We start from the raw sequence: 12,613 nt of genomic DNA on the forward strand, positions 1-12,613 counted from the left end.
TTTCACTTCTTTCCATCCTTTACTTATTTTTAAGAGAAGGAAGCGTGCTACTCAAGTAACACACACACACACACACACACACACACACACACACACACACGCACGGCATCCAAGAATCGTCCAAGTAAATTTATATTCTTTTCTCTCTAATTCCGTTCCCGTTTCTCTAAAGTTGGAAGTTTATTTTCATGTTATCCAGAAGAAACGCATTTAATCTTTTACACGAGAGAGAGAGAGAGAGAGAGAGAGAGAGAGAGATTCTTTCAGTCCATTGCCCTCTCCTCTCTCTCTCTCTCTCTTCCCCCTCCACTTCCCCTCTTTTAGCACCTCATTCCTCTTCTCACCCCTTCCTTTCTTCACTTCTCCCCTTCACCCCTTTCTTCATTCTCCATTCCCTTCTTCATCTTTATCCGGCATTTCCCTCACCTTCCCTTCCCTTCCCTCCCCATCTTTCTCTTCTACTTCTCCCATTGTTACTCTTCTTTATTTCCCCTCTTCCTCTTCCTTCTTTACCTCTCCTCCTCAAATATTCCTCCCCTTCTATCTATATCTCCTCTACTCCTCCTCTCCTTTTCTGCCTTCCCAATCGTATTTCGTCTTTCTCTTCCTCCTTCCTTCCTTCCCTCTGTTACTGTGGTTCTTCCTCTTTCTCTATCCATCCCTTCTCTTTCCTTCGTCCCTCTCCTTCCATTCCTTTCCTTTGTCTTCATCTCTTTCTTCCTTTTTTCCCTTCTCCCTCTTTTACTAAATCTACCTCCCCATCTTTCTCCCTCTACCCCTTCCCTTCTTCCTCTCTTTCTCTCCTCTTCTTGACTCTTCCGTCCATGCACTTCTTTCCTCCTCTCTAACGACATATACCTCCTCTTTCCCTTCCTTACCTTTCCCTTCCCTTCCTTCCTCTTTTCCCTTCCCTCCCATCACTAGTATGCTTATATCGCCTCCCTCCTCTCCTTTCTTTTCAAATTTATCTTCTTCCAATTTCGTATCACGCTCCTTTTCTCCCCCGCTACTTCTCTTGTCTTCTTCATTTCCTCTTCCTGCTCATCCCACCCATACTTATAACTTCCCCTTCTTTTTACCCTTCATTTCATCTACACATCCTCCTCCTTTTCTTTATCTCTCTCCTTCTCTCTCTTCCACCTCATTTATGCCTCCACCCCTCTCTCCCTATCCTCCTCCCTTCACATCTCCCTCTCCATCTCTTTCTCACCTTCTCTCTTTTCCTCCCTCTCTCCCAAGCACTCTCCCCCCCTCTCTCTCTCCCCTTCCCTTCCATCACAGTAATACACAGCTTACATCCCCCCTCCTCCCTTCTCTTCTTTTCATCTATATTTCCCCTCCATCTCCTTCCCCTTCCCTCTCCCGTCCCCCTCCCTAACTCCTTCCAACTTCTCTCTTCCTCCCCTGCGTCTCTTCACCAGCATCTCCTCCCCTCCACCTCCCTGTCTGCCACTCTTCCTCCCTCCCTCTCTCCTTATCACCCTCCTCTCTCCCCCTCTTCTCATCATCACCATCTCTCCTCCCCTCCCCCTTCCTGTCCATGAACCTCCCTCCCCTCACGTGCAGGCCGAGGAGGAACCTGAGACAGTATTGCCTCACAACACTCCCCTTACACTGTTCCCTGGCTCCATACCAAGTGCTGGGAGGGTGACCACCGCCTCTCTCTCTCTCTCTCTCTCTCTCTCTCTCTCTCTCTCTCTCTCCACCCTTAACATGTTCTCTCTTGAGAAACGTCGCATCCGAGGAAAACTGATCGAATGTTTTAAAATACTTAATGGTTTCACGAATGTAGGCAAATCAACATTGTTTATGATCGATGACACTTTGCGAACGAGGAACAATGGCATAAAACTCAGATGTAGACAAGTAAATTCAGACTGCACCAAATTTTTCTTTACCAACGTTGTAGTGCGAGAATGGAATAAGCTCCCACCATCAGTGGTCCAGTGTAACACGATTGACTCCTTCAAAAAAAAGCTCGACCGTCACTTCCTTCAACTTAATATCAACTAGAGTAGAAATGCAACGTTTTGGAGCCTTCTGATTAATGTAAAATCACTTGGGTTTAAGGACAGACCACCTAGTCTGGACCATGGGGTCTGTGAGGTCTGATTTTCTATGTAATTCTATGTAATTCTTTTTTTTTTTTTTATTTAAACAAATTTTTACAAAAAAAAGGAGGCTCAAAATTACACTTTCTAGGTATGATTACTCTCTCTCTCTCTCTCTCTCTCTCTCTCTCTCTCTCTCTCTCTCTCTCTCTCTCTCTCTCTCTCGGTTAGAAGCGAGTGTGTAATTTGTATCTTTCAAGTTATTCGTGTTGTGCTGTGTCTCTCTCTCTCTCTCTCTCTCTCTCTCTCTCTCTCTCTCTCTCGGTTAGAAGCGAGTGTAATTTGTATCTTCAAGTTATTCGTGTTGTGCTGTAATCTCTCTCTCTCTCTCTCTCTCTCTTACACACACACACACACACACACAGCTGTGAAACCAGGAAATCAGGAAGAGAGAGAGAGAGAGAGAGAGAGAGAGAGAGAGAGAGAGAGAGAGAGAGAGAGAGAGAGAGAGAGAGAGAGAGAGACCCTACCCCCATCTAAAAAAGGAAACATGCACTTTAGCTTCTCCCCTCACGCATGCACACACACACACACACACACACACACACACACACACACACACACACACACACACACACACACACATTAGCTTAGTAGTACCGTGGTATTCAGTAACTCTTTAATGCATCAATGTTTGTTTTGAGTAAATATTGTTGTTCGTTAAACCTATACTGAAATATTTAACGAGAAGAAGGAGAGAAGAAGAGGAAAGGTATAGATGCCAAGGGAAATAGAGAAGGGGAGGAAAGAGTTAAAATATGGTTGATAAAAGAGAATGAGGAAAGAGAAGGATGGAGAGGAGAGGGTAAATATAGATGCGAAGGGAAGAGAGGAGAGAAACGAGGGAGTTGGTGATAAGACTGAAGGAGAAAAGAAGGATGGAGAGGTGCAGGTATTAATGCTGAGGGAAGAAATGAGAGAAAAGAGAGTAGTATGAATGAGAGGAAAGGAAAAATGAAGGATGGAGAGAAGGTATTGATGCCAAGGGAAGTGAGAAGAAATAGAAGTACATTGTTGATAAGAGGGAAGGGGAAAGAGGAAGGAAGTAAAGGAGAGAATGGTTGGAGAATGTGTGGGAGGAAGGGTAGGTATGTCAGCATCAGGCGTGTCCTAAACAGCTGTATGGAGGAACAGGAAGCGGAGGAATGGGGGAAAGATTGAAGTAGGAAAAATGAGTAGCGGAAGAATGAGGAAGTGGAAGGAAGAGGTAAAAGGGAAGTAGATTAAAGACTCGGGCAAGACATTCCTTACTCAGTGTGGACGAAAACTTGGAATGAAACCTAAAAAATAGTGGTCTTTAATCTTTTATAGTAATGTCATGAAATGGGTTTGAGGTGTTTATGTAACCTATATATTTACAGATGGAATTGAGGAACGCCTAACGAAAAATACGGCAAAGTCAGGTGTTACTTATTAAGCTTAGCATGTTGTGAGAGCCAGTGCCATTTTATACCTATTTATTGTACAGTAAAGGAAGTTAACAAAAGTGCCCCCTTAGGGAAGATTTAATTTGTAATAAGGTCAATATAAATGTAGATAGGTTAAATATTTACTAGTTCCAGACTGAAGAAATCTCTCAAGCGTGGAATACTTCTCTATTTTTTTATATAACTTTGTTGGAATATTTTTTTTCGTGTTATTTCAAATTTACAGGTAATTCAAGGTAAACAATGTGACATGTCTAAACAATATATTTCTTTTCTTTCCAGGTAAGAGACCAAAAGCGAAAGAAGGGCAGGTAAGGAGGCGTAAGGAAGGTAAGGGACTGGAGGTTAAGGTAAAGGGAAGGTGAGGAGGAAAGAAGAGAAGGAAAAGGAAGGGAAGGGCAGGTTGGGTAGGAGGGAAAGAGGTGTCGGAAGAAAAGTTAAGGGAATATAAAGGAAAGTTAAGGGAAGGGAAGGGGAGGGGAAGAGAAGGGAAGGTGAAGGTGTGGGAGGGTAAGGAGAGGGAGAAGGGAGGGAGGAGAGGGAGTAAGGGAGATGACGTCAGCTGTGTATGTTATTTTTTTCCTTCCTGCCCTTGAGAGAGAGAGAGAGAGAGAGAGAGAGAGAGAGAGAGAGAGAGAGAGAGAGAGAGAGAGAGAGAGAGAGAGAGAGATTTGTTATGCTGTTTAATGTTTGTAATGAATAAATGAATGAACATGAGTAAATAAGTAGCGAAAGAGGAAATGAGGGAACGGTGGAAAAGAAAATGGAAGAAGGAAGAGGCGAAGAAAGGAAGGAGGAGGAAAGAAGAGATGAAAAACAAAACAAAGAAGAGAGAATAGAGGAGAGAATTGAGAGAGGGGGAAGGAATGAGAAAGAAGGAGAGGGGAGAAGAGATGTTGATAAATATAAGGGGAATACGAACGGAAGAAAGAGTAACAGGAGGGAGGAAGGAAAATAAAGAAAGAGGAAGTATTAGGAATGTGAATAAACAGGAAGTGAAGGAAAAGAGGGGAAATAATGCAATATGAAAAGTGGAGGAAAGGTGGAGTGAAAGAAACAAGAGAAGGGAAGGAAAATTGGAAAAGGAAAGAAATGAAGAATGAATTGATGTTAAGTAGAGAGAAGGAAGAGTGAAAAAAATGAAAGCAGGAAAGGAGAAAAAGAGAGAAAAGGTGGAATAAAGGAGACTAGAAGGAAGGATAGAGAAAAAGAGATGACGGGAATTGGAGTAAAGGTGGAGGATAGAAGGTGAAAAGAAGGAGAAAAGAATGAGAGGAGGGAGAGAGAGGGGAAGGGTTAGAAAGGAAGGGAAGAAAAGTGAAAGTTAAGCGAAAGGAAAATCAATGGAGGGGAAGTGGAGGGAAGGAGGAGGGAGGAAACTGGAAGAAAGGAAATAGAGTGAGGAAATAGAGGAAAATAGTGAGGAAATAGAGGAAAATAGTGAGGAAATAGAATGAGGAAATAGAGGAAAATAGAATGAGGAAATAGAGGAAAATAGAGTGAGGAAATAGAGGAAAATAGAGTGAGGAAATAGAGGAAAATAGAGTGAGGAAATAGAGGAAAACAGAGTGAGGAAATAGAGGAAAACAGAGTGAGGAAATAGAGTGAGGAAATAGAGGAAAATAGAATGAGGAAATAGAGGAAAATAGAGTGAGGAAATAGAGGAAAATAGTGTGAGGAAATAGAGTGAGGAAATAGAGGAAAATAGAATGAGGAAATAGAGGAAAATAGAGTGAGGAAATAGAGGAAAATAGTGTGAGGAAATAGAGTGAGGAAATAGAGGAAAATAGAATGAGGAAATAGAGGAAAATAGAGTGAGGAAATAGAGGAAAATAGTGTGAGGAAATAGAGGAAAATAGAGTGAGGAAATAGAGGAAAATAGAGTGAGGAAATAGAGGAAAATAGAGTGAGTAAATAGAGGAAAATAGTGAGGAAATAGAGGAAAATAGAGTGAGTAAATAGAGGAAAATAGTGAGGAAATAGAGGAAAATAGAGTGAGGAAATAGAGGAAAATAGTGAGGAAATAGAGGAAAATAGAGTGAGGAAATAGAGGAAAATAGAGTGAGGAAATAGAGGAAAATAGAGTGAGGAAATAGAGGAAAATAGTGAGGAAATAGAGGAAAATAGAGTGAGGAAATAGAGGAAAATAGTGAGGAAATAGAGGAAAATAGAGTAAGAAAATAGAGGAAAATAGAGTGAGGAAATAGAGGAAAATAGAGTGAGGAAATAGAGTGAGAGGAAGGAGAGAGGAAAAAAGGAAGAATAAAGAGCAATAAAAGAAAGGGAAAGGAAAATGGTAGGTAAGAGAAAGGAAAGCCAATTAAGGAGAAGTGGAAAGAAAGGAGAGAGTGAAACGTGGAAGAAGGAGAGAGAGAGAGAGAGAGAGAGAGAGAGAGAGAGAGAGAGAGAGAGAGAGAGAGAGAGAGAGAGAGAGAGAGAGAGAGGAAAAAATACTGAAATCAGGGGGGAGTGGGAAGCAGAAGAAAGAAAGCTTGAAGAAGAGGAATTAAATGAAGGGAGTAAGGATGATTCAGGGTAGAAGAAGGAGAATAAAATAGGAGAAAAGATGGGATAAAGATGGATAAAGAAGAGAAAGGAGAGAGAAAGGAATGATAATGAGGTTAATTGGAAAGGAAGAGAGTGGAAGATCGCAGAAAGAAAATAGAGATGGGAAGAAGTGGAAAGGAAGAGAGTGGAAGATCGCAGAAAGAAGATAGAGATGGGAACAAGTGGAAAGGAAGAGATTGGAAGATCGCAGAAAGAAGATAGAGATGGGAAGAAGTGGAAAGGAAGAGAGTGGAAGATCGCAGAAAGAAGATAGAGATGGGAAGAAGTGGAAAGGAAGAGAGTGGAAGATCGCAGAAAGAAGATAGAGATGGGAAGAAGTGGAAAGGAAGAGAGTGGAAGATCGCAGAAAGAAAATAGAGTTGGGAAGAAGTGGAAAGGAAGAGAGTGGAAGATCGAAGAAAGAAAATAGAGGTGGGAAGAAGTGGAAAGGAAGAGAGTGGAAGATCGCAGAAAGAAGATAGAGGTGGGAAGAAGTGGAAAGGAAGAGAGGGAAGATCGAAGAAAGAAAATAGGGGTGGGAGGAACGAGGGAGGTGGGGGGAGCTGGAGGGAGGAGAATGGAAAGAGAGAAAGGGAAGACGGAGAGGAGAGAGGAAAGGGATAGAAGGAAGGGAAAAGGAAGGGAAGAGGCATTCGCGACCCGCTGCATATGCCTTGAATCCGTGCCAGAGTGCTTCCTGGGCGGGTCAATCTGGCCTTCCTTCCTTCCTTCCTTCCTTCCTCCACCTTTCTTGTCTCTAGTTAGCCTCCTTCCATTCTCCTTACCATTGCTTTGATCATTTATATTTTCCTCTTATTATTATTTATCCATCTTCCATTTTTTTTCCTTTTCTACCTTCTCCTCATTCTTTTCTTCTCCTTCTCCTCTTCCTCCGTCCCCTCCATTTCCCCTTCGCCCTCCTCTCTCCTTCACTGACCTGTCTCACACACACACACACACACACACACCAGGCATGTTGTTAGGAGGATTGAGAGAGGAAGAAGAGATAATAGCAGGGGAGAGGAAAGAAAGAGGAAGAAGAGGAGGAGGGAGATCAAGAGGAGAAGGGACTTTTAGAGAGGAGGAGGAGGAGGAGGAGGAGGATATGGCTGGAGAGGACAAGTAAGAAGAGGAAACTCAAGAGGGAAGAGGAAGAAGTTAAGTGGGAAGAGAAGGAACTGAGGAAGAGGCACTGGGGAAGATATATAGATGGAGGAAGGGAGGAGGTGGGTAAAGAAGGAAGAGAAGAAGGAGAAGAATAGAAAAAAAATTAGAGAAGAGAGCAGTTGACGGAGGAGAAAGAAGATAAGAAAAGCTGAGGAAGAGAAAGAACGGGAAGGAATATGAGTGAAGTAGAGAAGTAGAAAAATTTATGAAAAACAGGAAAAGCAGGAAGATGAAAAGAGAAATAGAGAGGAACGATAAAAAAGAAACGAAAAGGGAGAAAAAGAGAAAGAAAAGGAGGAAAATTAATGAAGTAGAGTAGAAAAATGAATGAAAAAATAGGAAGAGCAGGAAGATGAAAAGAGAAATAGAGAGGAACGATAAAACAAACGAAAAGGGAGAGAAAAAGAAGGAAGAGGAGGAAGAAGTAAAACTCGTAGTAGAGAATGTGAGAGAAGAAATAAAGAAGAAATAGAAAGGATGATGGAAATGATACTGATGATGAGGATAGCACAGAAAAGAAAATGGAAGCCTAGTTTAATACATTGATAGGATTTGAAGATGAAATTAGTCATGATAAAGTAAAATATGGTAAGATAATGTTTACAACTAACGGCCTCGAGACAAAAAAAAACATCTCGACACATCACACTGCAACTTAATTATGTGTATTGGGTGATAATTTGCGAAACTGATGACGATTTCGATTTACGTTAATGAGGAATTTGTCTTTTTTTATAACTGTCCTCCTCCTCTTCCTCTTCCTACTCCTCCTCCTCCAACTTCTCCTCCTCCTATTCTTCTTTCATCCTCCGCTTCTCCGATACCATTTATACCTCCTAATCTGTTTCCTCTGTTTCTTATTTTTCTCCATTTCCTTTTGATTTGTCTTCATATCCTACTTTTCCTCCTCCTCCTCCTCCTCCTCCTCCTCCTCCGACTTCTCTTCTTTCATTCCCTCCTCCTCTTTTTCTGTTATCTTTTCGCTTTATATTCCTCAGTTTCTGATCCTACTTCTTTACCTCCTCCTTTTCCTCCTCCTCCTTCTCTTCCTCCTCCTCCTCCTCCTCTTCCTCCTCCTCCTCCGTTACCATTCATTAGGTTTCGTCTGTTTTTCACTCCTCAGCGCAATTATAGACTCTGCAGGGGTTGTTGAGGAGGAGGAGGAGGAGAAGAAGAAGAAGAAGAAGAAGAAGAAGAAGAAGAAGAAGAAGAAGAAGAAGAAGAAAGAGAAGGGGCGGAAGAGAAAGAGAAGAAGAAGGAGGAGGAGGAGGAGGAGGAGGAGGAGGAGGAGGCGGCAGTAAAGGAAGGAGATGAAGAAAGAAGAAAGAGAAAGAGAATGAAAATAAATAAGAAATAAAAAAGGAATTAGTAAGTAGATGGAAAAGAGAGAGAGAGAGAGAGAGAGAGAGAGAGAGTAAAAAAGAAAAAGAAAGAGAAATGCTGATTGAAATTAAAACAAGTGTCGATATTCCAATCAAAGAAACGATAACAAGGAAATGAAGAGACTGCGTTAGTTTCTCTCTCTCTCTCTCTCTCTCGTTATTCATTTCACTTAAACTACAACAACAACAACATCTTCGGCCGTCCAGTTTCTTCTTAATCTTTCACGAAATTCTCTTAACAACGATTTTTCTCTTTGTTCGGTTTCTCGTATTTTCTCGTCCTGCTCTCCATTCTGAGGTCAGTGGCCTCTTATCAATACTCTCTCTCTCTCTCTCTCTCTGAATTTCTTTACAAGACGAACAGGTAAGAACAGCATATTAGGAAATGAAGCGAGTGTCATTGTTATCATGAGAGAGAGAGAGAGAGAGAGAGAGAGAGAGAGAGAGAGAGAGAGAGAGAGAGAGAGAGAGGGGGGGGGGAGCACTTTCTCTCAAGGGTTTCCGTAAAAGTAAAATAAAAGAAGCGAATTATATTGTGTGTGTGTGTGTGTGTGTGTGTGTGAGAGAGAGAGAGAGAGAGAGAGAGAGAGAGAGAGAGAGACTGGCACGGTTCCCGCTCTGAGAGACCCCTATTGGACCTCATCCAGATTTTCTCTCCTGGAAACCTCGGCCTCTTACACATCGAGAGAGAGAGAGAGAGAGAGAGAGAAGAAGAAAGAAAGAGAGAGAGAGAGAGAGAGAGAGAGAGAGAGAGAGAGAGAGAGAGAGAGAGAGAGAGAGAGAGAGAGAGAGAGAGAGAGTCATATTGGCAAACGTAGAGAGGCAGAGAGAATTGAGCTTTTAATTCCCCCTCACAAAAGAGAGAGAGAGAGAGAGAGAGAGAGAGAGAGAGAGTCGTGTTTCACCCAATCTTAACCAATTTCAGTTTTGGAGGAACACTCGGGGAGTCAGGCGAAGGGGAATCGAAGATATATTTCCCTCCTCCTCCTCCTTCTCCTCCTCGTTACGTGTTCAACTCTTTCTTTCCTGCTCCCAAGGGTTTCCTTTGTTTTTACTTCATTTTTTTCTCCCCTCTCTCTCTTTAATCTTTTTTCCTTGCACCTAAACTGTAATTGGTTTTATTTTGCTCCTATTTCTTGCTCCTCCTCTTCCCTTTCCTTTCAGACTTTTTGTGATGCACACACACACACACACACACACACACACACACACACACACACACACACACACACACACACACACACACACACACACACACACACACACACACACACACACACACACACACACACACACACACACACACACATCCGCACACACTCTCTCTATCTCTCTCTCTCTCTCCCAGCCACAAATCCGCAACACTCACTTGATTTAAAATTTTACCTATAATTCTTTGCGTCTCAAGTTTTACGAAGTTTTTTTTTTTTTCGCGTGTGTTGGAAAAGAAAAAAAACGTATATTGTTGAAGTGAAATTCTATTAACTTTGTGTGTCGCGCTGTCAACTTACTTTATTACTTTTTTATCCTTATTTCCGCACCCCCCCCCCTCCCCCTTTCACACACACAGACACACACACATACTCTCTACCCTCCCCCACATACACATACACACACGTACACTAACCTCTCCCCCAAATACATTCATACATTCAACTCTTCCCCTCTCCACACACATACACTCTCCCCACTCACACTCTCTCCCCTTCCCAAGACACTCATTTAACCCCTAACCCATACATGCAACTCCCATTTCCCTTTTTTTTTTTTTTTTTTTTTTTTACAGCTAAGGAGACAGCTCAAGGGCGCAAAGAAAAAAAAAGAAAAAAAAGGCCCGCTACTCACAGCTCCCGAACAGAGGTTAAAGGAGTGTCCAGAATCAGAGGTTATTTTCGGGAGGAGAGGTGTCCTGATACCCTCCTCTTGAAAGAGTTCAAGTCGTAGGCAGGAGGAAATACAGATGAAGGAAGATTGTTCCAGAGTTTACCAGCGTGAGGGATGAAAGAGTGAAGATGCTTGTTAACTCTTGCATAAGGGGTTTGGACAGTATAGGGATGAGCATGAGTAGAAAGTCGAGTGCAGCGGGGCCGCCAACAACACTCCTCCCCCACTCACCCACAACCTCTCCTCTCCTACGCACATATACCACGCAGGAGAGTCTGAATAATGATAGAAATGAGAAATAATGGATTAATCTCACCTTTTCTACCTGCTAAATCCTCCTAAATGCCTCACAGTAACTACCCCTTCCCCTCTTCCCCTACCTCTCCCCTACCCTCACCCCCTCTCCACTTCTCCATTCCCCTGTCCCCTACCCATTCTCTCTCCCCCCTCTTCCTTCTTCCCCGGCCCTTACCTTACCTCCCTCCACCTCCCCTTCCCATATTCCCCTGTTCCCTTTCCCCTCCCTTCCTTCCACCCATTCCACTTCCCCCTCTCTCCTCTTCCCTTTCTCCCTCCGTCGCCTTCTCCCCTTTCCCCTGCCCCCTCCCCCGCTCCTCCCTCCCTTCCCCCCTTTCGTTGGTTAATCCCCCGCTGTTTTGTGCTAATGGCGTGGGGGTGACGTTTGCTATTCACAGTTAAACCACTGCCTCGTTTATTAATGTATTTGTTTGTTTGTTTATATGTTGTTTATTTGTTTACTTGAGTGCTTGTTTGTGATGTGTTTGTTTCTTTGGTTTGTTTGTATTGGTATGTAATAATTTTTTTGTGTGTGTGTTTTGTGTGCTTTCTTTTGTCTTTTATGTGTTGGTATTTTCATTAGGATTGTCATAATATTTGTTATTGTCGTTTATTGTGATATTTGTTATTTTTCTCCTTTTTTCATTTTCACCTTCAATTAATTCTTCTGTTATTTTAATCCTCACTGCCACCATCGTCGTCGTCATCGTCATTCCCCCTTTTTTTTTTTGTTTTATCAACCTTCTTTTTATATTTCCATTTTCCTGCCTTCATCTTGTTCCCTTGTCCGCCGCTATTAATGCAAATGAGATACAGGTGTAATCTTGCATTGCTCTCTCACTTTCCTTTGTTGTAATTTACTGACGCCTATAAATCTAGACTTTTTCTTTAGATATGTCCGTTAAATATTCTTAAGAGCCTTTTTACTAAATTTGGCTCCTAGGTAATTCATAGCCTTTCTTTCTTTCTTTCTTTTCTTCATTCCTATCTCCCTTCCTTCCATCCTTTACTCCTTCACTCGTTCCTTTTTTTCTTTCCCATTTTCCTTTCCTCCAGTCTTCATTCTTCACTTTCATATCCTTTTTTTTTTCTTTTTGCATCATCTTCCTTCCTTCCTTCCCTTCCTTCCTTCTTTCCTCCCACTGTCCCTCCCTCTTTCCCTCTCTCCTTCTCCTCCTGCTTTACGGGAATTGTATTTTTTATTTTATTTTATGAATATGAAAGTTTTTATATAGCTATTGTACAAGAATGTGACACGTATGGCTTCTGTCTGGTATTCATTCTCTCTCTCTCTCTCTCTCTCTCTCTCTCTCTCTCTCTCTCTCTCTCGGTCTCTCTCTCTCTCTCTCTCTCGCTTCCTCTCACACCATTCCTTCCTCTTTTCGCATCCTCCTCCTCCTCCTCCTTCCCTCTCACACCCTTCCTCTCTTCGCAGCCTCCCCTTCCTCCTCCTACTCCCCTCCCTTCCTTCCCCTTCTTCTCCCCTCTTCTTACCATTATTTACTGAGGTATTAACGTGTCCATTTTGTAAGTTAATCCCCTCACTCTACAGATTGTGAGCCATTCATTAATCCCTCACCCCATTCACTTACTAAGGGGAACACCCATTCACACTAGTCCAAGGGGGTGAAGGGAGGCCTATTCATCTCCCCTTGTCATCTCTCCCCTCTCTTCTCCCCTCTTCTGCTTTCTCTCACCTCTGTCTCCTTTCTCTTTTGGATACTTTTCTATATTTTAATTTTTTCTTTTTTTTTTTGCCTTTCATTCTGTCTTTCCTCGTTTTCCTCTCCTCTTTTCC

The sequence above is a fragment of the Eriocheir sinensis genome, chromosome 25 (genome assembly GCF_024679095.1).
Source record: "Eriocheir sinensis breed Jianghai 21 chromosome 25, ASM2467909v1, whole genome shotgun sequence".
NCBI classification, from domain to species: Eukaryota; Metazoa; Arthropoda; class Malacostraca; order Decapoda; family Varunidae; genus Eriocheir; species Eriocheir sinensis.